Here is a 13,278-nt window from a genome sequence, read left to right as displayed (position 1 = left end):
AGGTTTTCCACCTTGCAAGCAGCCTGGTGGAGATCAGTTGTCTCCATCTCATTGCAGAGATCTGTAAATGGCTTGCCTGCAACCCTGGAAAGTGCTTGGAGCAAATGAGAGTGTTGGACTCAGGGGGGACTGCACTAACTGGACAAAGGCATTTTATTAGAAGCATCTTTGTGGGGTCAATCCTTCCATTCCTCAAAACCCCCCTCCTACAGTCTGAACCACTAAATATCCATCTCCACAGACCAAGCCCCACTGCAGAGCCATATAGCCCCAAGGCCAGTACACAACCTATTTCTTTAAAGTAACAGCCTGGTCTAGAATCTGTCCCATAATTTGTTTTGTTTCCAGCTTGTGCTTGTCACACACCTGTGGCCAGTTAAACTAATTACACTCCTTCCCCCTCCCTCTTCCTCCTCCTCCCCCCAGTGTCCAGGGATTCAGACTGTAGGAGTGTCAAATAAATCTTGTCTCTGTCTCTGCAGCAGATGGCTGGATGTGTGTTCGCCTCCTGCTTCCCTTCTCTCCTGGGCAGCTGCTCTCACTGACAGCCCTGCTGCCACGATCCTCTGGTGCACATCTGCCCAAGGCACAGCAGGAGCTGCACCAAGCATCCAGGCTCCCCTTGGGCTATGCCTGCTGGGCAGTGACAGGAGCCAAAAGTTCAGAGAGGCAAGAGCGAAAAGCAGTTTCCTAGCCTTTCCACCCTGCTTATCACTAGGAAGTGCTGGAAGTCTCACACCTGCATACAGGCAGTCCTTGGAAAAACTTCTAGTCCCATTTTTGGAAGAAGGATTGTAAAATTGCAAAGATTTCACCCACAGTATTCCCAGCAGAACTGACAGATATTCAGAATATGGGATTGCAGCTAGGAGAAACAGGAGCGCTAAAATGACTGCAAGCAAGCCTCCAGGACTTCCTTGTCATTGCCTGTCTGAAGCCATTTTCCTCCCTTGCAGTCCAAGGCTGCTTAGTTTGGCCTCCATTAACATCACATGACAGCATTGTGCCTGGCCTTGATTTTTGCACAAGAGGAAAAGCCGCCACCAAAGCAGGATGCTGCTTCAGAGAGCTCTGCTACCTCAGAACACGACCAGCGAAGGAAAGAGGAGGACAGCACCCGGCAGCTACCGTGTGGTGAAGCTGGCCAAGCTGTGTGGGCAACTTGGCCTCCAGCTGCTTGCCAGGGCCTGGAAGCCGGCCCTTTGGGAGCGCCCCTTGCGCATCTCAGCATGCGGCAAGGACTTACAGACTCCGGCTCTCCACACCTCTCGCAACGTAGGGCATCTGGAAGGAAAACTTGAAAATACAGCTTCGGAAAAGCCTGAAGACTTCAAAGTTGAATACATATTTAGACACTTAATTCTCCGGGAGCGCCAGATTTGTTCAGCCCTGCCCACAGCAACGTGCCCATGGGGGAATGGCCACACTGTGCTATGTACAGGCACGTACCCCAAGCCTCAGATGGTACCAGGGCACAGGCAGTTTACGAGGAAGACTCAGCAACATAAAGACCACTAGACTGGTATCCAGCTCCAGTTGGAGGATGAGTAGGGGAAAAAATGTGAGCAGAAAAAGAACACAAATAGGTTTAGGAAAATAGGAAGGGGGGGGGGGAAAAGATGCAACACAGCTTAGTCTTTAATATAATGCCATTTTTCCTCCATGCATGCCCCAGAGTAGACACTGTACAATGAAAGTGATATTGCCAATCATATCTCAAGGTCTCCTTGTTGCTTGCCATCACAGAAGGATTTATTCTGCCTCCAGCAGCACAATGACACAACATGGCAGAGATGCACTTTGGCCTCCCTCTGGGTTAAGCAGCAATTGAAGAACAATATACAAAAGATGCACCAAAAACCCAGATAATACGCAAGTGCCAGACTTATCATTAACCAGGATTTGAACTTCTGCTTTGATTCTTGAAGAGGCTCAAAAGTGACAACAAAAATGTTCCATTATTCCTGTTCTGACCACCCTATGTGCTCACGTAGCATCTGTACCACAGAGCTTATTAGAGAAGGTTGTCCAAAATAAAGCTAGTTTGTCAGACTGAGGGTCTGCAGGATGGATGCAAGGATTTGGGGGGGTAGGGGGGTATTTCCATTCCAGTACATGCTGAGTGAATGATTTTCTCAGCAGTAACAATATGGGCCCTTGAGTCAGGACTTCTGGGAACTATTCTCAGCTCCACCACTTCCACTGTCAGCAAAGGAGCAAGTTGCTTTGCCACTCTGCAATTCCACTGGGTCACAACAACAATGCAGTAAATGGTACATACCAGAAAAAAAAGTTCTGAAATTCCCTAGGGCCACAAGAAAAGTGCTGAGAACCAAGGACGTGGGACAGTTTTCTTAAAGTATATTTACTTAAGCACCAAAAGAAATAGCCAGATTTCTAGAAGAACCTCAGTATGTTTCATAAGTTTTGCAATAGTCTAGTCCTTCTTTAGGCACCTAAATGAAATCTGAGCGTTTAGAAAAGAGGAGGAAGCGAAAACAAGGGAACCTCAAATCTTGGTGCCAAAATCTTGAAATAAAGAACAGGTACCCAAACCCTTTTTTAAGAAATGGGCCCTTCATATGTTGTTGTATTTCTGTACTTGATACTTGGAAAAATTTCCTTAGATGTGGTTTAAGGAACCCATCAATCATTCTTGAATCGTCTTTTTGCAAGTTTAGGACAATCCATCCCATGCTTTTGAATAACACTTTAAACTAAATTCATAAGAGCTACCTCAGAAACAAACAACATCTCATACTAATGTACGCATGACAAATTCAAGGAGTAAACAAAAAATTAATTCTTTAGATAGATTTTGTAGACTGAGGGTTGTTAATGACTTTCCAAGAAGCATTGGAAGATGAAGAAAGTTTTAATAAAACCCACACAAACCACACACACAGCCACCACCCTACTATGGTTCAGTCAGACTTTTGTTTCAGTTCCTGATCACAGTACATCACTGTTCACAATTCAGATCAAGTCTTCTTATGATAACAGTCTTTGAAACAGAAAAGTCTGGATTCGATATCTTGATTAGCCAACGGGAAAGTGAACAGCATCTGTATTAGTCATTCCTGTTTAAAAGAGTTCCTATTCTTCAGTAAAATATTTAGCATTCGCTGCTCTGCCTACCAAACACCTCCCCCTAGTTAATGTACTTCAGTATAACTTATTGTATGTTATACTAAGCTATAATAATACATAATAGGGTTGATTTTTTGTTTGTTTTTCCCGAGTGGAGGGGGGAGGGCAGATTTTCCCTTCACATTGACCCTGCTCTGATATCAAACTAGCCTAAAGATTTCATGGCTAGCCATGGAAAACAAGCCTCAGGATAAAATGCTCTGACCAGCAAAGAGCTACCTACACCATCATTCCTTCCCTGAGCTACAAGCGTGTGAATGTAAAGTTAGAAAACCAGACGTGGCTGCAACTTCCCTGACCTCCAGCCAGACCTACCCCATAACCTTGCACTGTGCTACAAGCCCTTGCTATGTTAATAGAAAGCAGTATCAGAAGTAGCTTAAAATGAAGGTTAGCAATTCCATTCTTTATCAGGTTAGGTAGGAAGAACGTGAGTTACAGTGACTGAAAGAAAACAGATGCCTCAAAAATTATGTTTAAATTCACCATCAGCCCCACACTTCAAATGCAGCCTGGAGCACAGATCTACCACACTGCTACGGACACACCAGGTGCCAGAGTTCAATGCAACTGTTTCCATACGTAAGCACACATGCACATAGATTTCCAGTAGAGTAAGTTCTTACATTCACTTTTGCCTCAATGCAAGTACTAAACATAAGAAAAGAGAATTTAAGAAGCCATTAAGTAGGGGGAGTTAATATATGCAGACCTGATTGCCTAGTCTCAGCAAGCAGGGGCAGCAGAGGATTTTATTTTAAAGCTATCTGAAAGAAACAGAACTACTGTGAAGAAACTGAACTTGTAGTGTCTCCTTCCCCAACATTTTTCATTTATTTCCGCTCAAAAGCAAAATGCTTTAACCAGTCTGTGTGACCGCAATGGCTCGCATCAGCTGTCTACTCCTGCCCTACCATTTTGGCTCCGCAGCCAGACTGCAGATCCAGGCTTCTGCATCAGCCAAAGGCTCCTGTGATGTACAGCCTTCCCCCAGCAGCAGGGTGACCATGTATGTACACGCAAGACTTACCAGGGAGCTTACATTAGAGAATAATGCAAAAGCACTACAGCGGCTTTTCCAAATAGAGACAGCTGTGGTGTGGTTTTAGCTGAAAGTTTCAGTAGTAGGCACAAACATACCTGAAAACAGAATTTAAAACAGGGAAAAAAGCATTTACTAAGATCTAGCACAGCATTATTTAGGTTGATATTAAAAATCCAACTTCACTAATCCTATCAGAGGTTGTGTAAATACAGTTTAAAAAAAAAAAAGACACCCCACACAGTTCAGTCAGAGACTTTTGTTTCAGTTCCTGATCACAGTACATCACTGTTCACAGTTCAGATCAAGTCTTCTTATGATAACAGTCTTTGAAACAGAAAAGTCTGGATTCAATATCTTGACTGGCCAACGGGAAAGTGAACAGCATCTGTATTAGTCATGGTGAATCAGGTCCTCTATTTACACACCCATTGCATGAGAATATAGTCTTTGAGCACCCAGGAGGGCAGGGCTATGACTGCAATGTTGCACTGCTGAACAGCTGCAAGACCAGAGTGGAGACAGACCTTCTAGTTAAATGAAATGAAGGATGAGCATAAACGCTCCTGAGAGAAAATTCCTGTCTTTTACATAAGATAAGCAAGTAAACAAAAGAAACTGGCAGAGGGAGATGCTCTTCAGACCATTAGGGATTAAAACAAGCAAGACTTTAATCAAACACAAACTTAGCATGGAAAGAGAAATCCAAAATGGATTAGATTTATGCTGGCATAATAGCTAAGAGAAAGACAAACTCAGTTGAAACGCCCTAGAAGGGGTTGTGGTTGAACGAGTTCAGCACCAAAGACGAATCAGGGCAGACATTCTCTACCCATCTCTGCACTGAACCCCTACATGACCGTAAGCAAGTTATTTCATTTCTGTGCCAGTATGCCCCATCTCCAGGCTTGACTATTGAAATGATATGCATTTTGACTCAGTTCTTGCCTCAAACTACATGAGCATCCATTTCCTAGGATACCAGGAGTCCTGTAATAAAAATACTTCCAAATATGCATTTGCCTTTTTACTGATATAAACTGGTATCTATAGTCTAGTTCTCCTTTTGCATTTCCATTAGAAATGTAGGCTTTTTTTCCCCCCACTTGTGTGGAAAAAAAAAAAAAGAACATATAGTGAGTCACTAGGAAGAAGAAGAGTCAGTCTGCTCCTGATGAGGTAGCCTTGTGTAGATAAATGATAAAAATCCTCTGCAATCCAAACCCCGAAGTCTCTTCCTCACATCCACACAACCCACAGCATATGAGGCCAGATCCTGCAAGGCACTGCAGGGCTTTCGGTGTCCTCGCTTCCCACTGCGGCCTGGGGACCAGGAATGGCGCTCACTCCCAGGAGCCACCTCAGCACCTGCGGGGACAGAGCCCATGACCATAAAAGTGAAGTTACACAGGGATCACATCACCTTTGAAAAGCAACAGTGAATTTGAAATATCAATGGAAGAAAACAAAATTTCCACRGGAAGGACTGAAATACCTGGAACAGAGGAACTGAGTAATGAAAAGATGTCTTGTTTGTTCCTCACAAGAAACATGAGCTGCATATTATTGCATCCGAATAAAGTCTGATGAAGAGCAACACTGAAAAACAATTAGCTGTTGCCAGATGTATGTCTCTGTTTTATACACAGTAACTCTCTGTCTGGAGTTTTTCAAATGAATTTCACTTTGCCGAAGCAATTCAAAGCTTTGCACTCCCATGACCAAAAATAGCTAACGATGCTTTGTTTAATGCTGGAATACAAGGACTGGTAATTTGCAGTACCACACTTAAAATACATTTAGCCTAAATTACTAGCAAAAAGGAAACAGATGAACAGCAATCAGAAAAAAAAACCACACAAAACAAAAGCTTTATCTATTATTTGCTCTGATATTTCAGAAGCCTGACTTTTTCAAGCTACATCATACCAAACATGTCTTACTTTTGCATGCCAGTGATGATAGGTAGTCCTCTGCTACAGTTACATGCAGATACTAAAAAAGCAGAATAACTGCCACCAACTTCAAAGAACAAGCATTGGCCCTACTATGATCACAGGGATAACTGTCAGGTGAAAGTAATGCAGAGACACAGGCTTGGAAGTTTGTTTGCTTGCAGGAGTCCCAGTCAGGCCAGAACTGCTCCACACTGGGCAGCGAACAGCCAGAACAAGAAAGTGATCCCTGCTCCAAACAGCTTCAAGAGAAGCAGAAGCTTTCAAAAAGTAGCAGTTTCTTTTAAATTAGGTCATTTTAATAAGGTYGAACAAAAACACTGAATTAAACTGGCTTTCTTTGAAGTTCCATACTTCTGAAGAAAAGTGGTTAATATTACAGCTCGTTTTGAGACAACTGTTCAACTGAACAACCAATTGTAAGAATATAACACTTTCATATGGCATCTAAGGTCTCATGGACACATCCTAGTGGGAAGAACAATGTGCTGTTATTAAAATGATGGCCCTTAGAAGGCCTTATCAGGCTGCAAGACAACAAGAGCTTTTTGACTCACTTTAATTGCAGTGGGTTGCAGGAAAAGACAGAAAGCACAGCATATGAATGCTTGACACTATCCAGTAGCTTAAAAAGGTTTTAGCCATAGATACAAGTGTTTATTTGGCTAACTTTATCAGGGAACAGTGGTGATTCTTTATCACAGGATTTTGATTGGAAGAATGGAAGAACGTGTCATTAAAACCCTGAAAAGTTCTCGAGATTCTTCTGCATTTCAGAATGTGCTTTAGTCTAAGCCCACCTCCTGCCTTACAGCTGGAAGATGCCCAAAAGGCCCCATGGCTTGACCAAAGAAAGCCATTTGCAGCATGACCATGGACTTGTGCCATCTTCTTGTGATATTTTAGACTTTTGGAATGATCAATATAGGTACAGTTTTCACAAAAAAGTTAAAACACTATGTGTAAAAGACCCCCAAAAAAGAAATAGCAATCAGTTAATGCATGTATTATTTATGTATTTTGTGGCATATAGATCTGAGATAGGGTTTCCATCAGCCTTTGGGGTATGGGGGTGAACTATCTAATCGTGTTTTTTCTTCAGGCACATAGACTGTGAAACGAAAAGATCCAAAATTCAGTGCTATCCTTCAAATTATAATCCATACATTTACCACATGGAATAATGTGATCATAAGTCTCATGAGGCTTTGCTTTTTTTTTTCTTGGAGATATGACTCACAGGTTAGTAATTCTGGGGAGTCCTGTTCAAGACAGATCATTATGTCTTTATTTCTTTCATTATTTCTTTGCAGACAGCCATATTGTATGACCTCATTTATAAAATAAACAAGTTCCAACCTTTAAAATATTTGGGGAGTTTTCTTCCTTCTTCGCAAAAGGTCTTCTTGTGGTTCCAAGTTTACTCGAACCCAATGTACATGCGTTTGTTGTGTCCATCTTCTCCTTTAATCATTCTTTCTCATAGTGCATCTTCCTCATTGGCGTGCTTGTAGACATCAATCTCATCTCCTCTCAGATGCTCCAGAGTACAGCACTTAAGCTATCACTGAGGAAAAGTCCCAGGCACTTTATACCAAGGAGCCCTGTGCTTTCAAAACAGGGGCATCAGTGGAGGCAGCTATCATCATTCTTCTCACGATGCTCTAAGCCTGGGGACCCACAAAGCAGTCATAGACCAGCTACTTTACCTAGCGCATTTGACCTGAGAAAGAGTGCAGAAGGTTCTTCTCACAGCCAGATGCCAAGCTTTGGCAACTACCCTCCCCCTCTACACTGAGGAAAAAAACCCAAAGTTTCACARTATAGATACACGAGGTCTAGAATTTGGGGGCTCTATTCCCATGGGGCACTCTCAGTGCAAACAATATATGCAAGTTTTGAATAAAGTGAAGAACCCACCTCCTTTAAGCCATGGTTCAGTACATGATTCAAGAAAACACAGTTCTCTGCCACAAGTCGAAAACTGGAAACAAAGCCAAGTGACCTCCCGCCCTACTGAATACATTCAACAGCTCGCAGGTATGTGACTCAAATTCCTTCTGTTTCCTACCATCCAACAGAATGTATGAGTGGCAAATTGTTAGGCTGATGATTAATAATTAGCTAAGGGGAGGGAGGGGGTCCTTTTTTGTCATGCTCCACTACATTTTGGTCTTTGTTCAAATACTGGCCAAAGAATTATTACAAGAAAAACAGAACTGAAATCTCCCTAACATACCATTATCAAGGCATTTATTCACCTGTACTTTTATTTACAAGGAAACTTACAGCAGATCTAAAAGAATAAACCTTTGACAAGCAGGTCTCTGTTAACCATTCCCTCAAGCTTTCATTCATACTAACGCTGTATGCTCCACCTTGAGATAGAGCTGTGAAGATGTTAATTATTGCTGTTCCTTGAGGTGTTCTACAGTGAATCCCGATGAAGTCTGTYCTATGCTTTATTACAGACTACAAGGCCTACCATGAATAGGCTTTTTACCATTCAGTGCTCTCAGGGTGTACACCTGGTTGACAGATTTTTGAATTCACCTGAAACAATCTTGCTCTTCCACCTCCACTGCTTTATCTTAACTACTTTGTTTATTCTGCTTTAACCGATGCTGCCAAAGACTGTGTATCACCACAAGCCCTCAACAGGTAAGTTCTGAATCAGTTTTTACCATGTACCTTTTCCCTGTGATAAGAGACATTACATGTCTCCACATCAAGCTTCTCTGGCCAGCTGTCTCTACTCATTGCTGTGAAACATTTCTTCATTTGCTCCTGACAAGCCCTCTGGCCAATACAAATTTATCAATCCATAAAGCACTTCAGCACCTCTTTCAGCAACCACTCCCACTTGGGGATATTATTATTGTATTTTCCGCTTGTGTCTTCCCACACTGTTCACTGCTTCTTTGTGCTTTATTCATATTTTCTACTGCCTCCTTCTGCAGACTTTTAAAGAAGTTCCCTTCTATTTCAGCTCACTTCTCTTCTTCCACCCAATTCCACATAGTCATTGCTTATCCATATTAAGACTTGCATATCTGAAAACTATCTACTGTTATTATCATTTCTACAATACCAGCTTAAAAGCAACATGCCTGCTGCTTTGTAGCATTTGAAATCTACTCATTTCAGCATTAAATTGCCACCGTAACAAACTATTAGCCTTTTGCTTTTTGTTTTCTCAGTAGCTTCCAGGATTTCAAGTTTCATGAAATTTTATCTTCAACATAGATACATGTTGCAGCCCCTGTCTATGACAAGGTTAACAGCTCAGCTCTCCAAGACACTGGCACATATAAGTTTCTGACAATGGTCACTTGGGTTCCCGCTTCTATATGTGGAGAAGTTGCCATCTGGACACTTTTGTTTGCAAAGAGCATTCCAATAATTATGAGTCACATACTGGTTATACTGCCCTTCACCTTCAACAACTCTGAGGGACATGGCTGTACTTCAGTGCCTCACTCCTTGTTACCCATCACTAAACAGGCTCACTTTGGGAATAACAGTTTGTAGGCAGCCATACCGATGTGGTCTTCTACCCTTCAACATAAGATTATTTGAAACGCAGCTCAAAACAGTAAGCTGTTGATCTCGTCTCCATCTCTACATGATTTTTACATTATTTAAATCGCTTTATCAGCTCCTAACCATCAACATTTGATTACTCCCAAGAATTAACTTTTTTTTTTGATCACATGTGCAACTTCTGTTATTCCAGCTATACCTTATTGCTCTAAAAGTCCTGCTTTCATAGTATGCATTTCCAGCAGAGAACGTTTACTAGGATCCTGGCTTCCACCAAGGATCATCAGTTACACTACAGATAGAGGCAAACACCTTGGCCCTCTGTTTGGGAGAAGGACCACACTTGTTTCTGAGCAAGAAAGGCCAAACAACACCTGCAACAAGGTGACCATGGACAAACAGCTATTAAGCCTAAGACTCAAAACACGACTTTGATTCTTAGGGAGCAAAAAGCTTACATATGGGGTCTGCCTTCCAATTGCATTCTCCCATTCCCCATCCCCACAAACATCTATAACACTAAGGATTTTGTAACTGGAAACTATTTATGAAAACTCAAGTTCCTTCATTCACTGAGATGTTGTCCCTGCAGCAGGGAGAAAAGGACAAAATATGTAACACCTGTTTCCATATGCAATCCCTAAAGTTTTCCAATGAATATGCAGTCCCTCAAGAAGCTTCACAGTTTGCCTTACAGCACATACAAACTTGCTTTCATTAAATCACTTTGCAGGCTCTTTCAAAGTTGCCTAGTGCTCCAGGGAACTATGAATGAAAAGCTGAAAACTACTATGCACCAACAGCTATTACCAGACACTGTGGCAGACCCCACATGGTGTTCATATATTTGTCAACTGAACTCAGATATTGCCAAATTACACCAAAACCGGAAAGCACACAGCAGAAAATTAAGGGTGGGGGGAGGCTGATTTACAACTGGTCACTATGATATTTCATGCCCTGAGAAAAGGGTGGGGAAGGAATAGAAGAATTACATAGATACAGCAAGGACAATATGAATAAAGCTTCTAGCTCATTACATTAAAGCTAGCCTATTTTAAAATAACCTGACATCATCTTAAACTCTAGATGCAACAAGAAAAGCATGGAATGTTGATACAAAGTGTTTATAAAAAGGAACATCCTCATCTGCCAACCAATAACTTGACACCCACTGTTGCAAATTAACATTAATGCCCTGCATCCCCTCATCCAACACAAAGCATATGTTGGATCTGTTCTACTGGTGTTATCTTGCTTAATTCTCCATTATATTAGATACGAAAGTTGTGTGCATGATCCAAAGTTAATGTGCATCACACTCGTTCTTCACCTCAACAGCATTCAGTGTCATTTCTTTTACCTCAGCTTAGAAGAGGTTTCAAGTTCCCTACTAACAAATGAAAACAAAAATACATCATGGCACTACCCATAAGCAAAAAATGCACCAACACAGGCAAATATTTCCAGCAGCAGGCTTTTACCCAGGAATTTTGGGAGCAGTCAGCACTTGAAACCACTCACTAATTTTACACCCTCMTGGGTCTACTGTTGAATAATGCTGAAGGGGTCCAGACATCCAAACAAATGCTACTCTAATGACTCAAACGCAACTTCCATTCTGTTTGCAATAAAATACACAAAGAGGCATCTGGCACTTAACTGCTTGGCTTAAAGAGGAGTCCTGAATTTGAGTTTGTATGCGTTCTTCAAAAACTAGGTTCAAATTAGATCACAATTTGCTTGCAGGTTTCTCACTGCACAGAGGTCCCAATATAACCACAGCTCTACCCAGCAGCATAAAACATAGGCAGCAAAGGATGCTGATGAGTGGGTGGATCAAGCAGCACTCAGCATGGGCAAGGATGACTCAGTGGATGATCTTTAAGATTCATGTAGCTAGATGAGCAAACAGAGGTGCCTGGGGAAGACTGGTTGTCATCCTAGGGTATACTAAACTTGCTCAATAGAAGGGCAGATTTTATATTAAATAAATAACATATAGGACTACCATTTGGACAGAGGTCTAAGAACTTATCAGCATTTTGTAAATATTTTATATGTGAAATTCTCCAGTTTCTCAGATGATGGGCCACATTCCAATCTCAGTAGAGTTTGAAAAGCATAATCAAGCCAGTCTAACAAGAGTAAACAGAGAAGGGAAAGGAAGAGCCCAGAAATGACTGAGCTGCAAAGCACTCTGAACTTTCCCATGAAGAACTGGCAATTTCAGAGGCTGTCTGCCAGCCAGCTGATAGTGATCCTATATAAGGCCATGCAAACAGACAAATGATTATTCTAGGTCACCAGCAAAACCACAAGAAAAATTTGTTTGACTTGTTCTGAAATCAAAAGTTTCCTCAGACCTTTCTCCCCACCTCACAAACTAAGGTGGGTTTTTTTCTGGATTTTTTTTTAAACACAAAGTATATACAAAACAAAAAACTATTAAAATCTTCATTGAAGACAGTGATTAAAGGTACTGCAGAGAAGTGTCATAACCACCAGAACAGAGTCATTTTCACTCACCTTCTTGGCCAAGCAGAACCGCTTTGCAAGATGTGGATAGGACCAACCCTTAACAACCCCACAGGTCACTGCTTAGGGCTCCCTTCTGAAAAATGGGGAGTCAGAGGTTCAATTCTTCTACCTAACTAGAAGCTAGCTGAGAAACTTCACTAATTCCTCATCTGAATTGGGTAAAAATAGACAGGACACAGGTTCAACTTTCCTACATAAGTGACCTAGTTCCTGGGTTTTTGGAAGGCACAGCTTGTGAATACAACCTAGTGTGAAGGGAGAAAGATGCTTCCAAAACTTGCTCTGTGTATGTTATTCAGATATTTCTATGCATTCAGCTAAAATTATTACAGGGATCCCAAAGGTGCATTTGTCAATACCAAAAAAGTTTACCCACGCCTACTCCTGTGACAAATCCCAGTGCTGGGTGGCTGAGCAACAGCTGGCTTCTTCTACCTAAAGCTAGGCAAGAGGGAGCAAAGGGAATACAAATAAGGGTTCAGGGAAAAGAAGAGGAAAAACAGTTTATGTTTTGAAAAGAATCTAGCTTGCAGCACAAGATAGGAAAAAAGGCAAAGGAAAGATTCAGAAAGGAGCAAGTCACCAAGAATGAAAAGGCAGAAAATGGTAGGGGGKTTTTTTGTTTGGTTTTTGGAGTTTTTTTAATGGAAACTCTCTCTTAACACTAGCAGAGTAACTTCAGTGGGCATGCTGGGGGGGGGGTATTTGTTTTTTGTTTGGTTGGTTTTTTTTAAATGAGAGAGAGAAAGAGTCCAGTGATTAAATAAAACAAAACACCAAAGGCAAAGGATTTGACTGATTGTGGAGTGAAGCCTGACCTAAAAGCAGTTTACTTAATACCCTGGGGCTCGTTCAAAGCCACCAGAGACGGTTTTGCACAAACCCATTTAAGTTTTTCTGCTACCCAAAACGATGCACTGTTAGGAGCATGCTTGGAGATGCAGAGAGATTACACTGAGTTTGAAAAAGAAAACTTGTCTCTTGTCTGACTTGGCTCTATTGATCCAAGGCATGACACTCATTAACAAGTATTTTTTGGGGGGGGGG

General features: G+C 41.7%; 1 protein-coding gene across 3 annotated transcripts in view; it reads right to left on the bottom strand.

Annotated features, from left to right (window-relative positions):
• CHST11 (carbohydrate sulfotransferase 11) overlaps positions 1-13,278 on the bottom strand; it is a 178,088-nt gene that overhangs the window by 144,715 nt on the left and 20,095 nt on the right. The gene's annotated exons all lie outside the window — the stretch shown is intronic.

Source organism: Apteryx rowi, unplaced genomic scaffold (assembly GCF_003343035.1).
Source record: "Apteryx rowi isolate R43461 unplaced genomic scaffold, aptRow1 scaffold_133, whole genome shotgun sequence".
Taxonomy (NCBI): Eukaryota; Metazoa; Chordata; class Aves; order Apterygiformes; family Apterygidae; genus Apteryx; species Apteryx rowi.
This window is presented reverse-complemented; position numbering and strand designations above follow the sequence as displayed.